This window comes from Elephas maximus, chromosome 14, assembly GCF_024166365.1.
Source record: "Elephas maximus indicus isolate mEleMax1 chromosome 14, mEleMax1 primary haplotype, whole genome shotgun sequence".
NCBI classification, from domain to species: Eukaryota; Metazoa; Chordata; class Mammalia; order Proboscidea; family Elephantidae; genus Elephas; species Elephas maximus.
Window position 1 is genome coordinate 80,982,366 of NC_064832.1, and position 14,299 is coordinate 80,996,664.

Sequence of the window (14,299 nt, forward strand, 5' to 3'; positions counted from 1 at the left end):
TAAATTACAATGCACTAATAGAAAAACAATAATGAATTTTTATTAATATTATCAAAATTATGTATAATTTTGTTTTGTGTTTAGCTATGTCTTGAATATTAGGAACTTGAGATTCTACAAGCCACAGTCACTCCTTATATTTTTTATTATTATTATATCTTTGTAGGAGAAAATTGAGGAAGTATCTACTTAGATATGGAAGATTAAAGAACTTTGTTGTGAGAAACATGCAAACATATTTTGTATTAGATATTTTGTATATTTTCCTTTTGAATCTACAATGAAATAATTTTGTTTGATTCATTTCTTTAAGTAAGGTAAGACAGTTAATTAAGCTCAACTTCTCTGAGCAATGAATAATAATAATAACCATAGCAAATACGTAGAATATACCAGGTGCCAGGCAGCGTTCTTAATAGTTCAATATCCCCTTTTTATGGATGAAAGATATTTAGGAAGAAATAATCCAATGAAAGGTAAATCCACATTACTGATGTATAAGACTCAAGGGAGGACTACACACACACATACCCATTGCTGTCAGGTTGATTCCGACTTACCCCGAACCTATAGGACAGAGTAGGACTACCCCATAGGGTTTCCAAGGAGCACCTGGTAGATTCAAACTGCCATCCTTTTGATTAGCAGCCGAACTCTTAACCACGACACCGCCAGGGTATCCTAAGGGAGGACTAGTAGTGTATTTTTAGCTTGACTTTGATATATGGAGCAGGAAGGGAGAGAATGTTAAGGCAAATAAACCTTGTGGAAAGGTGTGAGCTATTTTGATTCCGACCTCTTTTTTTCATACAGTAGTTTAAGAAACAAATCTACCACTTTCCTCTTATACCTTCAAATATCTAACTGAAGGAAGTGCCTCAGGAAGGGTCATTACCTTAATTAACCCATTAATGAACCCTTAATTAATTAACCCATTGATCTTGAGAGAGATTCTGTCCAGATGCGGTGTGTGCCAAAGTCTGTACCTCTAGTTTGGACAAAGGGCAAAGATAATAGCTGGGAGATGCATTCATTGTTTCATTTACTTTTTCTTTCTTTTTTCCTCTTTTCTCGAAGTATGAGTTCTTTCTATAATGTTAAATACTCTATTGCCAAGCATTCCATTTGATGGGAGGGTTTGGGAAAAATAACTAATTATTATGTCTTTTTGAAAATTTAACGATTTTAAGCAGGATGAAGTCAAAGTAGAAATTGCTATACATATGAGCATTTTTTTTATTAAGTTGTAGAAGTTTTTCGTGTGTGTGTGCTTTAGGTGAAGCTTTATAAAGCAAATTAGTTTCATTCATCAATTTATACACAAATTGTTTATGACAATGGTAGTAATTCCTGTGGTGTGTCAACACTCTTCTCTTCCACACCTCAATGCCCTGTTTTCATCTGTCCATTTTTCCTGTCCCTTCCTACTTTCTTGTCATTGCTTTGGGAAAGTGTTGTCCTTTTGGTCTCAGATACATGATTGAACTAAGAAGCACATTCCTCACCTGTGTTGTTTGTTTTATAGACCTGTCTAATCTTTGGCTGAAGGGTGAACTTTGAAAGTGGCTTCAGCTCTGAGATAAAAGAGTGTCTGGGTGCCATAATCCCGGAAGTTCTTCCAGTCTCTGTCAGATCAATAAGTCTGGTCTTCTGTGTGTGTGTGTGTGTGTGTGTGTGTGTGTGTGTGTGTGTGAACTTGAATTTTGTTCTACGTTTTTCTCCAGCTCTGTGTGGACCCTCTATTGTGATTCCTGTCAGAGTAGTTGGTGGTGGTAGCCTGGCACCATCTAGTTCTTATGGGCTCAGGCTGGTAGAGGCTGTGATCCTTATGGTCCATTAGTCCTTTGGACAATTACTTCCCTTGTGTCTTTGGCTTTTTTCATTCTCCTTTGCTCTGGTCAGGATGGAACCAGTAGATATAGTTTAGATCGCTACTCACAAGCTTTTAAGACTCCAAATGCTACTCACCAAAGCTGGATGTAGAACATTTTCTTCATGAAATTTTTATGCCAATGAAACTAGATGACCCCCACGACCATCCCCAGCCTTCAGCCCCAGTTGAGCATATTTTTGAACTATGTTTTTTGATTTACCTTTATATTATGCATCTTATATTACTGTCAGTAGTGCAATTTTTTCTAATATTAGACTCCTCTTCTAGTCTAAGAAAATAACTAATCTTTCATAACATATTACATTTGATGGAGAATCCTAATGATGGACAACAAAGATTAATGTTCAGTATGTATTTATCTATATTTATGGTCTAAAGGTTTCACCAGAATCTGAACCATATTTATTTTGGCTGAAATATAACAGTATAATATACAGTAAAAGGCCCTAAGCTTGTAGATTTCTGATAGAGATGGATACCATAATCCAGCAAACTTCTCTAAATGATGTTTCTTTATTTTCCACAGTCAATTTGAGGATATTTTTATAAATATTAAAAAGTAAAAAACCGTAGAATTTTTACCATTACCCTTCTTTTCCTCTCCACCTTTCTTTAAAACTACAGATAAATAAGTGAATATTCTCATAAATAAATAAACTAAATAAAAATTCAGCTTTCAGTAATATAAAACAATATATGTTTGATTTATAATTTATACTAAATGCCTATGTAGCATCAATATTTAAATATAAACAATGTGACTCAGAAGAAGAATGAATTACTTTATCTAAAATAGAAATTTTTCCCAATTTGCCTGGCTTTTAAAATTTGAGTTAACACTTAGAGGTATGTTTGTCAGCTATTCATTAATTTGGATTTATTACACTCAGGTAATTGCTGTGAGACCCTCTAACCACCACAGCAGAACCTGTTATGGATACTTTCAGACTGTCTTTGCCATATGCAGAAGCAGCCCTGGTGGCACAGGGGTTAAGCGCTTGGCTGCTAACCAAAGGGTCAGTGGTTTGAACCTACCAGCCACTGTGAGGGAGAAAGATGTGGTAGTCTGCTTCCATAAAGATTTACAGCCTTGGAAACCCTTTGGGGCAGTTCTATATTGTCCTATAGAGTCACTATGAGTTGGAATCGACTCAATGGCAGTGGGTTTTCTGTTTGTTTGTTTGTTTTGGTGGTATATGCCATTGCACTTAAGTTGTAGGCAAATACTTAAGAAAACTTAACTAAAGCTATATGTATTACAATTTTATAATAAATTTTGGTATCAACACAAATTTTTAATTTTTTTTCTTCCTTGTTTACATTGACAGTGGGGGTAGGTGTGTGTATTTATAATTATATTTACATGTACATTTATATTTATTGCTGTTGTTAGATGCTCTTGAGGCAGTTTCAACTCATGGCGGCCTTATGTACAGCAGAACAAAATGTTGCCCAGTCCTTTGTCATCCTTATGATTGCCTACATGTTAAAATCCATCAGTTTGGCTATTATCCCAATCCATCTCACCAAAAGTATCACACACCATAGTTAGCAGTCTACTTTACCAAACATGTTGCCCTCCTGTAGTCATTGACCCCTTCTGGTGAATTGTCTAAAGCAAGTATGTTAGACAATAGTCTATTGTGGTCCATAAGATTTCAATGGCTAATTTTCAGAAGTAGATCACCAGTCTTTCTTCCTAGTCTATCTTAGTCTGAAAAGTTCTCTGAAACCTGTCTATCATGAAAGACCTTTATGGTATTTGCAATATCAGTGGCAAAGCTTCCAGCATCATAGCGACCCTAAAGCCAACAGTGTACAAATTCTCAGACAGGTGGTAGATTCACATTTATATATTTCTCTTTATCTATTTCAAATGTGTTCTATATTGGCTGAAATACTAAATAAGATTTATTACTTGATGTAAGAACTTCGGTATTATTTCAAGTCAATCAAAATTTGGTTATATTTTATGAATATTTCTTAATTATCCTGTTTTTGTATAGAATAACAAATTATGGAGTACTGATCATTGTTTTTTGGTTGTGATTTCATTTTGGTTCAAAACTTTACTATGTTGTCAAGAATTTATTTAGAAGCACAGATGATTATACAACTCTTGTGTTCCCTAATTTGTCACACCATTGTTTATAAAATACAATTGTAGTTGTTAGGTGCCCACCAGTGAGTTCTGACTTATAGCAACCCTATGTACAACAAAACGAAACACTGTCCAGCCTTGTTTCATCCTCACAATCCTGGCTATGCTTGAGTTTGTTGTTGCAGCCATGTGTCAATCCATCTCATCTAGGGTCTTCTTTTTTTTTCACTGACCCTCTACCTTACCAAGTATGATGTCCTTCTCTAGAGACAAGTCACTCCTGGGGGATTATTTGCTCAGCATACAGACTGAATAATTACGGTGAAAGGATACAACGCTGACACTCACCTTTCCCAATTTTAAACCAGGCAGTATCCATTTGTTCTCTTCTAACAACTGCCTCTATGTCTATGTACGGGTCCTGCATGAGCACCATTAAGTGTCCTGAAATTCCCATTTCTTCACAATGCTATCCACACAGTCGAATGCCTTTGCATAGTTAATAAAACACAGGCAAACATCTTTCTGGTATTCTCTGCTTTCAGCCAGGATCCATCTGACATCAGCAATGATATCCCTTGTTCCATGTTCTCTTGTGAATCTGGCTTCAATTTCTGGCAGTTCCCTGTTGATGTACTGCTGCAATTTGCTTCTGAATTATCTTTAGCAACATTTTACTTGTGTGTAATATTGATATTGTTAGATAATTTATGAATTCTATTGGATCATCTTTCTTTGGAATGGGCAAAATTATGGATCTCTTCCAGTCTGTTGGCTCAGTAGCGATTTTCCAAAGCTCTTGGTATAGTTGATTGAGCCCGTCTAGCACTGCATTAGTTTTTTGAGACATCTCAATTGGTGTCCTGTCAATTTCTGGAGGTTTGTTTTTCACCAATGCCTTCAGTGCAGCTTGGAGGTTTTCCTTCAGAACCATCAATTCTTGATCATATGCTACTGTCATGGATTGAATTATGTCTCCCAAAAAATGTATGTATCAACTTGGTTAGGCCATGATTCCCAGTATTGTATGGTTGTCCTCCATTTTGTGATTGTAATTTTATGTTGAGAGGATTAGGGTGGGGTTGTAAAAGCACCCTCACTCAGGTACCTCCCTGATCTGGGGTATCAAGAGATAAAAGGAAAGGGAAGCAAGCCAGAGAGTTTGGGACCTCATACCACCAAGAAAGCAGCACCAGAAGCAGAGCTTGTCCTTTGGGCCTAGTGCCTCTGCACCTGGGAAGCTCCTCAACCATAGAAGAGTGAGGACAAGGACCTTCCTCCAGAGCCAACAGGGCAAGAAAACCTTCCCCTGGAGCCGACACCCTGAATTTGGTCTTGTAACCTACTAGACTGTGAGAAAATAAATTTCCCTTTGTTAAAGCCACCCACTTGTGGTATTTCTGTTATGGCCACAGTAGATGACTAAGAGAGTTACTTCTATAAATGGTTGAAAGTTGACCAATTCTTTTTGGTAGAGCAACTCTGTGTATTCCTTCCATCTTCTTTTGCTACTTCCTGCATTGTTCAATATTTTGCCAGAGAATACTTAAATATTGTCATTTGAGACTTGAATTTCTTCTTCAGTTCTTTCAGTGTGAAAAATGCAGAGCATATTCTTTTCTTTTGGTTTTCTAACTCTAGGTCTTTGTACATTTCATTATAATAATTTACTTTGTCTTGAGCCACCCTTTGAAATCTTCTGTTAAGCTCTTTTACTTCATCATTTCTTCCATTCACTTTAGCTACTCTACATTCAAGAGCAAGTTTCAGAGTCTCTTTTTACAACCATTTTGGTCTTTTCTTTCTTTCTTGTCTTTTTAAAGACCTCTCGCTTTCTTCATGTATGATGTCTTTGAAGTCATTCCACAACTTGTCTGATCCTCAGTTATTTGTGGTCTATGCGTCAAATCTATTCCTGAGATGGTCTCCATATTCAAGTGAGATATGCTCAAGGTCATATTTTGGCTGTCATGGACTTGTTTTAATTTTCTTCAGCTTCACCTTGGACTTATATATGAGCAATTGATGGTCTGTTCCTCAGTCGCCCCCAGTCTTCTTCTGACTGATGATATTGATTTTTCCATCATCTCTTCCCACAGATGTAGTTGATTTGATTCTTGTGTTTTCCATTTAGTGAGCTCCATCACCATTTGTGGTGTTGAAAAAGGGTGTTTACAATGAATAAGTGGTTGTTCTTGCAAAATGTTATACATGATCACCGGTATGATTTCTATCACAAAGGGCACATTTTCCAACTACTGATCCTTCTTCTTTGTTTTCAACTTTTGCATTCCTATCCTGAGTAATTAGTGATGCATCTTCAATGGATGTTTGATCAATTTCAGACTGCAAAAGTTGGTAAAAATCCATAACTTCCTCATCTTGGCATTAGTGGTTATTATGTAAATTTGAATATTAATATTAACTGGTCTTCCCTGTAGGCATATGAATATTATCCTATCACTAATAGGGTTGTTCTTCAGAACATATCTTGAAATGTTCTTTTTGATAGTGAATGTGATACCTTTCCTCTTCAATTTGTCATTCTCAGCGTAGTAGATCATAAAATTGTCCAATTCAAAATGGCCAATATCTGTACATTTAACCTCACTAATGCATAGAATATAAATCTTTATGAGTTCTATTTTATTTTTGATGACTACCATTTTCCTGGGGCCCTGGTGGCACAGTGGTTAAGAGTTCAGGTGCTAACCAAAAGGTCAGCAGTTTGAATCCACCAGCTGCTCCTTGAAAATTCTATTGGGCAGTTCTACTCTGTCCTATAGGTTCCTTATGAGTCAGAATTGACTCAACAACAAAATTTCTTTTTTTAACCAGTTTTCCTAAATTTGTACTTTATACATTCCACATTTCAATTTTGAATGGTTGTTCGAAGCTGTTTATTCTTATTTTGAGGCATGCTACATCAGCAAATATAAATCCCAAAAGTTTTACTCCATCCATTCCATTAAGGTTGACTCTAGTTTGAGTAGGTAGCCCTTCCCCAGTTGTATTTTGAGTGTCTTCCAACCTGAGGGTCATCTTCTGGCACTATATCAGACAATGTTCCTCTGCTATTCATAAAGTTTTTACTGGCCAATTTTTTTCAGAAGTAGATCATTGGGTTCTTCTTCCTAGTCTGTCTTAGTCTGGAAAGTCTGCTGAAATCTGTCCACTATGGGTGACCCTGCTGGTATTTGAAACACCAGTGGCAAGCTTATATATAGCACAAGCCACCACCGTATGACAAAATGACAGGACTGATTTTTCTCATACTTATCTGAAGAGGCCTATTGTTTTATTTCAAATTAAAGTACTCTTCTTGTCAAAATTGGTTGATATGCATATGGAAACATTAAATTTGTCCTGAATTCAATCTATTAAATACTATTAATGCCTTGGAATGATATTAGATTTTGATTATGTTGTCTATTTGTACACACTATATATCTGAATAGAATTCTAGGTGATTTCAATGAATCTTGAAGATTAGTCCCTATGTGATTTATACACTGGGAGGTCCACTTGCTTTGTTTCACTAGCAGTTTACCCCATTAAGACTCCTGCCTAGATTTTATATGGCAGTTGAGACAACTTGCCAGGGTGCTGCACTGCATATCAGCTAATTGGAACCACTAATGAGCTGAGTGACTTTTTAATACCAAGTGCCAGAAACCCACCCAGAGTGATTGCAGATGGCTTTTTAAGAGTTAGCCACTTGAGAACAAACATTTCTTGTTTCTTACATGTCAATAATGTAGATATGAGGTAGGCAATTAAAACATTGAATAATAATACACCATCCTCCAATACAGATGAAAACGTGGTCTCTTGATTTTGTATAACATACTATTAAAATAGCCCAAAATTACTGTAAAATCACTGAATTTGCAAATAAAATCACATGAATGTATATTGCTAATAATATTTATCTCTCCACTAAAGACAAAAGAGTTTTACAATTTTCTCTGCTATCTCATTCAAAGCACATATATTTTAAAAAATATTTTATTGTGTTTTATGTGAAAGTTTATATAGCAAATTGGGTTCCCATTTCCTAATTTTTGTACAACTTGTTCTGTGACACTGGTTAGATTTTTCACAATGTGTCAACATTCTCATTATTTCCATTGTTTTCCTTCTGTTCCCATTAATCTTGCTTCCCTTCTTGTCCTTAGATTCTCATCTTTGTTTTAGGGTAAATGCTGATCGTTTGATCTCATATAGATGATTACTTAAGGGAGCACAGCATTCATGGGTGCTTTATTTTATAAGTCAATCCATTATTTTGATGAAAAGTGACCACTGGAAGTGGCTGCAGTCCCAAGTTCATAAGGTATCTTAGGGCAATAGTTTCAGGAGCATTACTCAACAAACCAGGAAGTGGATGATTATCTTTCTGAACTATATTGTGTCAATACATAAACTATGAATGGGAATTCCAGAACACTTAAATGTGCTTATGAGGAACCTATGCATGGACCAAGAGCAACTGTTCAAATGAAACAAGGGGATACTGTGTGTTTTAAAGTCAGGAAAGCTGTGAGTCAGGGTTGTATCCTTTCACCATACTTATGTAATCCGTATGTTGAGTGTATAATCTGAGAATCTGTACTATATGAAGAAGAACAGGGCATCAAGATTGAAGGAAGGCTCATTAACAACCTACATTATGCAGATGACACAACCTTGCTTGCTGAAACTGAAGAAGACTTGAAGCACTTACTGATGGAGATCGAAGACTACAGCCTTCAGTATGGATTACACCTCAACATAAAGAAAATAAAAATCCTAACAACTGGACCAGTAAACAACATCATGATGAACATTTTAATGTCTGAAGTTGTAAAGGGTTTCATTTTTCTTGGATTCACCATTAACACCCATGGAAGCAGCAGTCAGGAAATCAAAAGACGCATTGCCTTGGGCAAATCTGCAGCAAAAGACGTCTTTAAAGTGTTAAAAAGCAAAGTTGTCACTTTAAGGACTATGGTGCACCTGACCCAAGCCATGGTGTTATTAATTGGCTAATATGCATGCAAAGCTTGGCAATGAGTAAGGAAAACTAAAGAATTGACACCTTTGAGTTATGGTGTTGGCAAAGAATGCTGAATATACCAGTGGCTGCTAATAGAATAAATCTGTCTTGGAAAAAGTACAGCCGGAATGCTCCTTAGAAGCAAAGATGGCAGGACTTTGTCTCATCTACTTTGGATATGTTATCAAGAGGGATCACTCTCAGAAGGATATCATGCTTGGTAAAGTAGAGGATCAGTGAAAAAAAAAAAGAGGAAGATTCAACGAGATGGATTGACACAGTGGCTACAACAATGGGCTGAAGCGTAACAATGATCATGAAGACGGCGCAGGACCAGGTAGTGTTTTGCTCTGCTGTACATAGGGTCACTATGAGTCCAAACTGACTCGATGGCATCTGACAACAAAAATCTTTATATTGTACATGCCACAGTTTCTGGGTACAGAGAGAGAATTCAACGAAAAGATCAATAGAGTCTGAGAAGAGTGTTAGTAGTGATAAATGAAGTATAGCTTTCTAAAAGAGGCGGAGCACTTTTGTTTGTGAGGATACATATAGAGACACATACAGAGCCCTGGTGCCTCAGTAGTTAAGAGCTACAGCTGTTAACCAAAAGGTTGGCAGTTCAACTCCACCAGCCTCTCCTTGGAAACCCTATGGGGCAGTTTTATTCTGGGCTTTTGGTTTGGATTAAGTGGTAGAAAGAGGAAAGAAATAGCAGCTATTCTGTGTACAACTTTGTTATGTATTCCAGGTATTCTGTTATATTTATGGGGTTCCACAAAGAATTAAAAAAATAATGTATTTAATATATCCATATATGAGAGTCAAAGAAAGTCATGTAAATGAAGTAATAATTATTTTGTACTTTAAACTCTTATTCAGTGAATTATATTAATTCATTTTTAAAAGCTCAACCAAACTTGCATTCTAGATATGAATCCCAGATGTTCATGATAGCTTGTACATTTTTATACATTGCTCATTTTGATTTGCAAATTTTTTTAAGTGCTTTGAATCTATTTATGGTAGGTATTAGTTTCATATTTTCTTTTTCTGTAGCACGTTTTTTTAGGTTTTGGAATAAAGCTTAAACTATCTTAATCACTCATTTCATTATTCTTTGTTCATTTGACTGAGTTTTGATTTATTTATATGTTAAGACATTTTAATAAACTATAATCGTATTATACTTGCTTTGAGTGTATTTTGGAATACTTACTCTTAATATAAATGAAATGAAATTTCTACAATCCTACTGTCTTTCAAAACATATACATAAAATATTCTGAGGACTTAATAACATACTGAGATGACTAATACATCGTTGACAAAATTACTCTGATTCTTAACTATAGCTTATCATGTTAGGGTGTTCTTTTACTCTCTGCAATCAGTGTCAGATCCTGAGAAATAGTTGTTTTTTAAAGAAAATTTCATGATGTACTTCATAATAAAGGATACATGCTTAAAAAATGGCATGCTGCCTTGTATAAAAAGAGTTAGTAACAGTAATTAGCTTTAGATTAGAAAAAAAAAATCCACCTGCCAAAACGCAAAATCTAAATCTAGCATAAACCCTACAACTAATTTTCTAAATTGGATAATTCATCACATACATTAATCCCAAGGTCTTGAGAAAGTTACTGCCTACACACTGATTATTCAAGTGAACACAGTCAGTGCTGACTATGCAGGACAACAAATGAAGCCAAATTCACATTATTTATAAACTATTTACTGTTTCGTAGAGTACTCAGAATGGAGAGAGAGTTACCTAGTCATCTAACCTTACCTGGTCCTGATTTTTGAATAATTGATACAAAGAGGTAGGTTAATAATGACAGAAAATACAAGATACACATCCATTAAAATGATAGCTTTATGTACACATATTCAGATCAAAAAGCATTTAAAAATATGTTTCAAATGCATGTTTTTTTAAATAAAATTTAATCATATGATAAGCATCCTGTAGAAATTTGGACAAACATAGCCACATACAAATAACAGTATGTAGAAGACCTAAAAATGACAAAATAGCATGTTAATGAAAAACACTGGAAAGACATAAGAATGGAAGTTGGAAAAATGTGAGAATTTGATAGGAAAGAGAGCAACGAATATTAAGCTGAAGTCCTATTCATTTACTAAATAAAATTCTGCAGGGGAGTTATGTAAACAGTATGGTGTTTAGGGAGGGAATATATAGAATAAATTGGAATGAGAAAATGTGGATGCCTGGAAACCAATTTGAAATTACCCTTAAACAGAAGAATTAGACAATGAAACAGCTGAACCATAGACTTTTCTAGGCTGAAGAAATCAACGATCCCTTCAGTTACTTATGCATTTTTATTGTAGTACATCAGGCACATAGAGAAAAGTACACAGAACAACATCGTATAACACATTGAATTATTCAAATGTAAACACATATAACATACCCAGATCAATTAAAATAATATTTCTTGTGCCTCTGAAGTCACCCTCATGACTCCTTCAATCTCTTCCCCCTCTCTTCCCACAAAACATAAAAACATCCCCTGTTCTAACAATATAAACTAGTGTTGGCTGTTTTTGGATTTTATATAAACATACTTATACATTATGTTTATTTATTTTTATATATTTTATCTAAACATATTTATACATTATGCCTTTTGCTATCTGACTTTTCTTGCTCAACTAGACATTTTTGTAGTTTAGCTATGTTACTACAGGTAGAGGCTATCTGTTTATTTCTATCGTTGTATTTTTTTCTGAATTATTTTATACATTCTTGTATTGATGGGCATTAGTATTCTTCGTGTGTTGACACTATCATAAGCATTCTCGTGCGTGCCTTAGTGCACAAATACGTGCATTATGATTAAAGATACATCTAGTAGTTGACTATCTTTGTAACAGAATTGGTTGAACTTTGATACCGTTGTTGTTAGGTGTTGTGGAGTGGGCTCTGACTCATGGCAACCTTGTGTATAATAGAATGATGTGTTGCCTGATCCTGTGCCAGAAATTTAGTACATACTGTCAAGTTTACTGTCATCATGGTTGACTGATTTGCATTCCCACCAACAGTGCATGAATATTGCCATCCACCCTCCATGCCAAACCTTGACGTTGAGTGCTTTTCTGAGATTAGCTGTACTGGACGATGTATAATCTCATTTCGTCATGGCTCTCTTTGACATTTCCTAAATCCTAACAAGGTTGAAGATGTTTTCATGTATCTGTTAGACAATCAGTACTCTCTTTTCCAATATGCTAGCTAACTATCTTGTCCAATACATTCTATTGAGTTAATTTGTTTGTTGCTTTGTTTTGTTTCATAGGAGTTATGTTTATGTTCAAGATATGAATGCTTTTCAAATATATGTGTTGCAAACATTTCTCCACATTATATCTTGGTGTTTCATTCCCTTCATTACATTTTTTGGAAAATAGAGTTCTTAGTTAAGTGTATCAATTGTACTGCTTAAGAAGGCTAAGATTACTCACTTGCAATGAATCGCTTACATTTTTCTCTAAGAGTTTTATAATTTTTACTGTCAAGGGAACTTGATTTTAAGGACAGTTTGAGAATGAGCCATTTCACTTTTTCTTTTAATAGTATTTAAATAAAATAAAGCCATTATTGAAAACACTTTTTTTCTCGCTTTGTGCAAAGGCACATTTTCTCTCACAAATTTGTTTCTGTGCTGTCTGTAATAGTCCATTTGTCTGATTCTCATATTGCTAATTATTGTAGCTTTAAGGTAAGTATTGATTTTTGTTAAAGTTTCTCCTCCTACTGTATAAGTCTTAGTTATTTGTGGTTCTTTATATTTCCATATAAAACTCAGATTCAGTTTGTCATGTGTCACACACACACACATATATACATGTACACTGTCATGTTTGTGGGATTTGGACTGTGATGCAAACACAAAATGTATACAAATATAAATAAAATCCTTAAAATATTTGAAATTAAAATTAAGGGCATATCTGTATAAATGCAGATCTTCTTTAATGATTTAGAATTTATGACATTCTCACACTATTTTTAGATATTCTTAATTGTTATTTGGTATTTTGGTACTATTGTAAACTATATATATATATAAATTAATATATACATATATTAAAATATTAAATCTCAGATTCCTTGTTTCTCTTTGCAGAAATGCAATTAATCTTGTATTATTGTATATTCAGTTACATTTATACTAATGGTATATATGATTAATTAAATTTACATTTATATAACAATAAAAATATAACAATACATACTTTTAAACATTTACAATAATTTATTAATAAATTGCATCTTTTAAAATTATCACATTTATTCTCATGAATTTTTCATAATTTTCTATACACACAATAATGTAGTATCTGATTTTACTTGCTGTAGACAAAATTTTTTAGAAATCTTATTGAAAAAGTGAAACAAAGTAATATGTAAGAGGAGAAAATAAATTTTTTATAAATAAAACTACTTCAAAATTATTATATTTTACTTTAATAAATCAAAGAATAATTTTATTACATTCTGAGACTATTGACCAGATTAACGAAATAATTTTGAGCACCTCTTCTTGTCTCTATTTTATCATTTAAAAGGGTTAATGAAATCAACAATGAATGATGTAGGTGCAAGCACCCAGGAGTTCTGTTATAATTTCCCTTTCATTCCTGGCTTCAGCTGAGTGCTTTGCAAACCTCCTCCTGCTATGCTTGGCAGCCAACTCCCAGCTCTTTTCACACTTGCCATGTCAGGGATAGGGAGTAGGAATTAATGAGACATTCCAGCAAAGTTATAGAAAATCTGAGATCAGAAATTTGAGGGGTTACTAACTTGCTTTTTGGCCTACCAAAGTGGTATCCAAAACCCATTGTCATCGAGTCAGTTCTGACTCTAGCAACCTTATAAGACAGAGTAGAACTGACTCAGAGGGATTCCAAGGAGTGCCTGGTGGATTTGAACTGTCGACCTTTTGGTTAACAATCAAATTCTCAACCAGTATACTGCCAGGGTTTCTAGAGTGGTATCAGCAAAGAAAAATCAAAATGATAATGTACAGGAAAATTATGCAAATTACCTTGAGAATACTTTTATTTACCCCAATTATTTATAAAGCTAGGGTATGGCACTACATCATTTAGTTTTATATGGTATATATAAGAACTTGAGGCACAGGTATTAATGTATATTTGATCCACTTATCTCTGTATATAAATTCCTCCTATGCATAAAAAGGCAAAGAAGAAGATAGTTAAT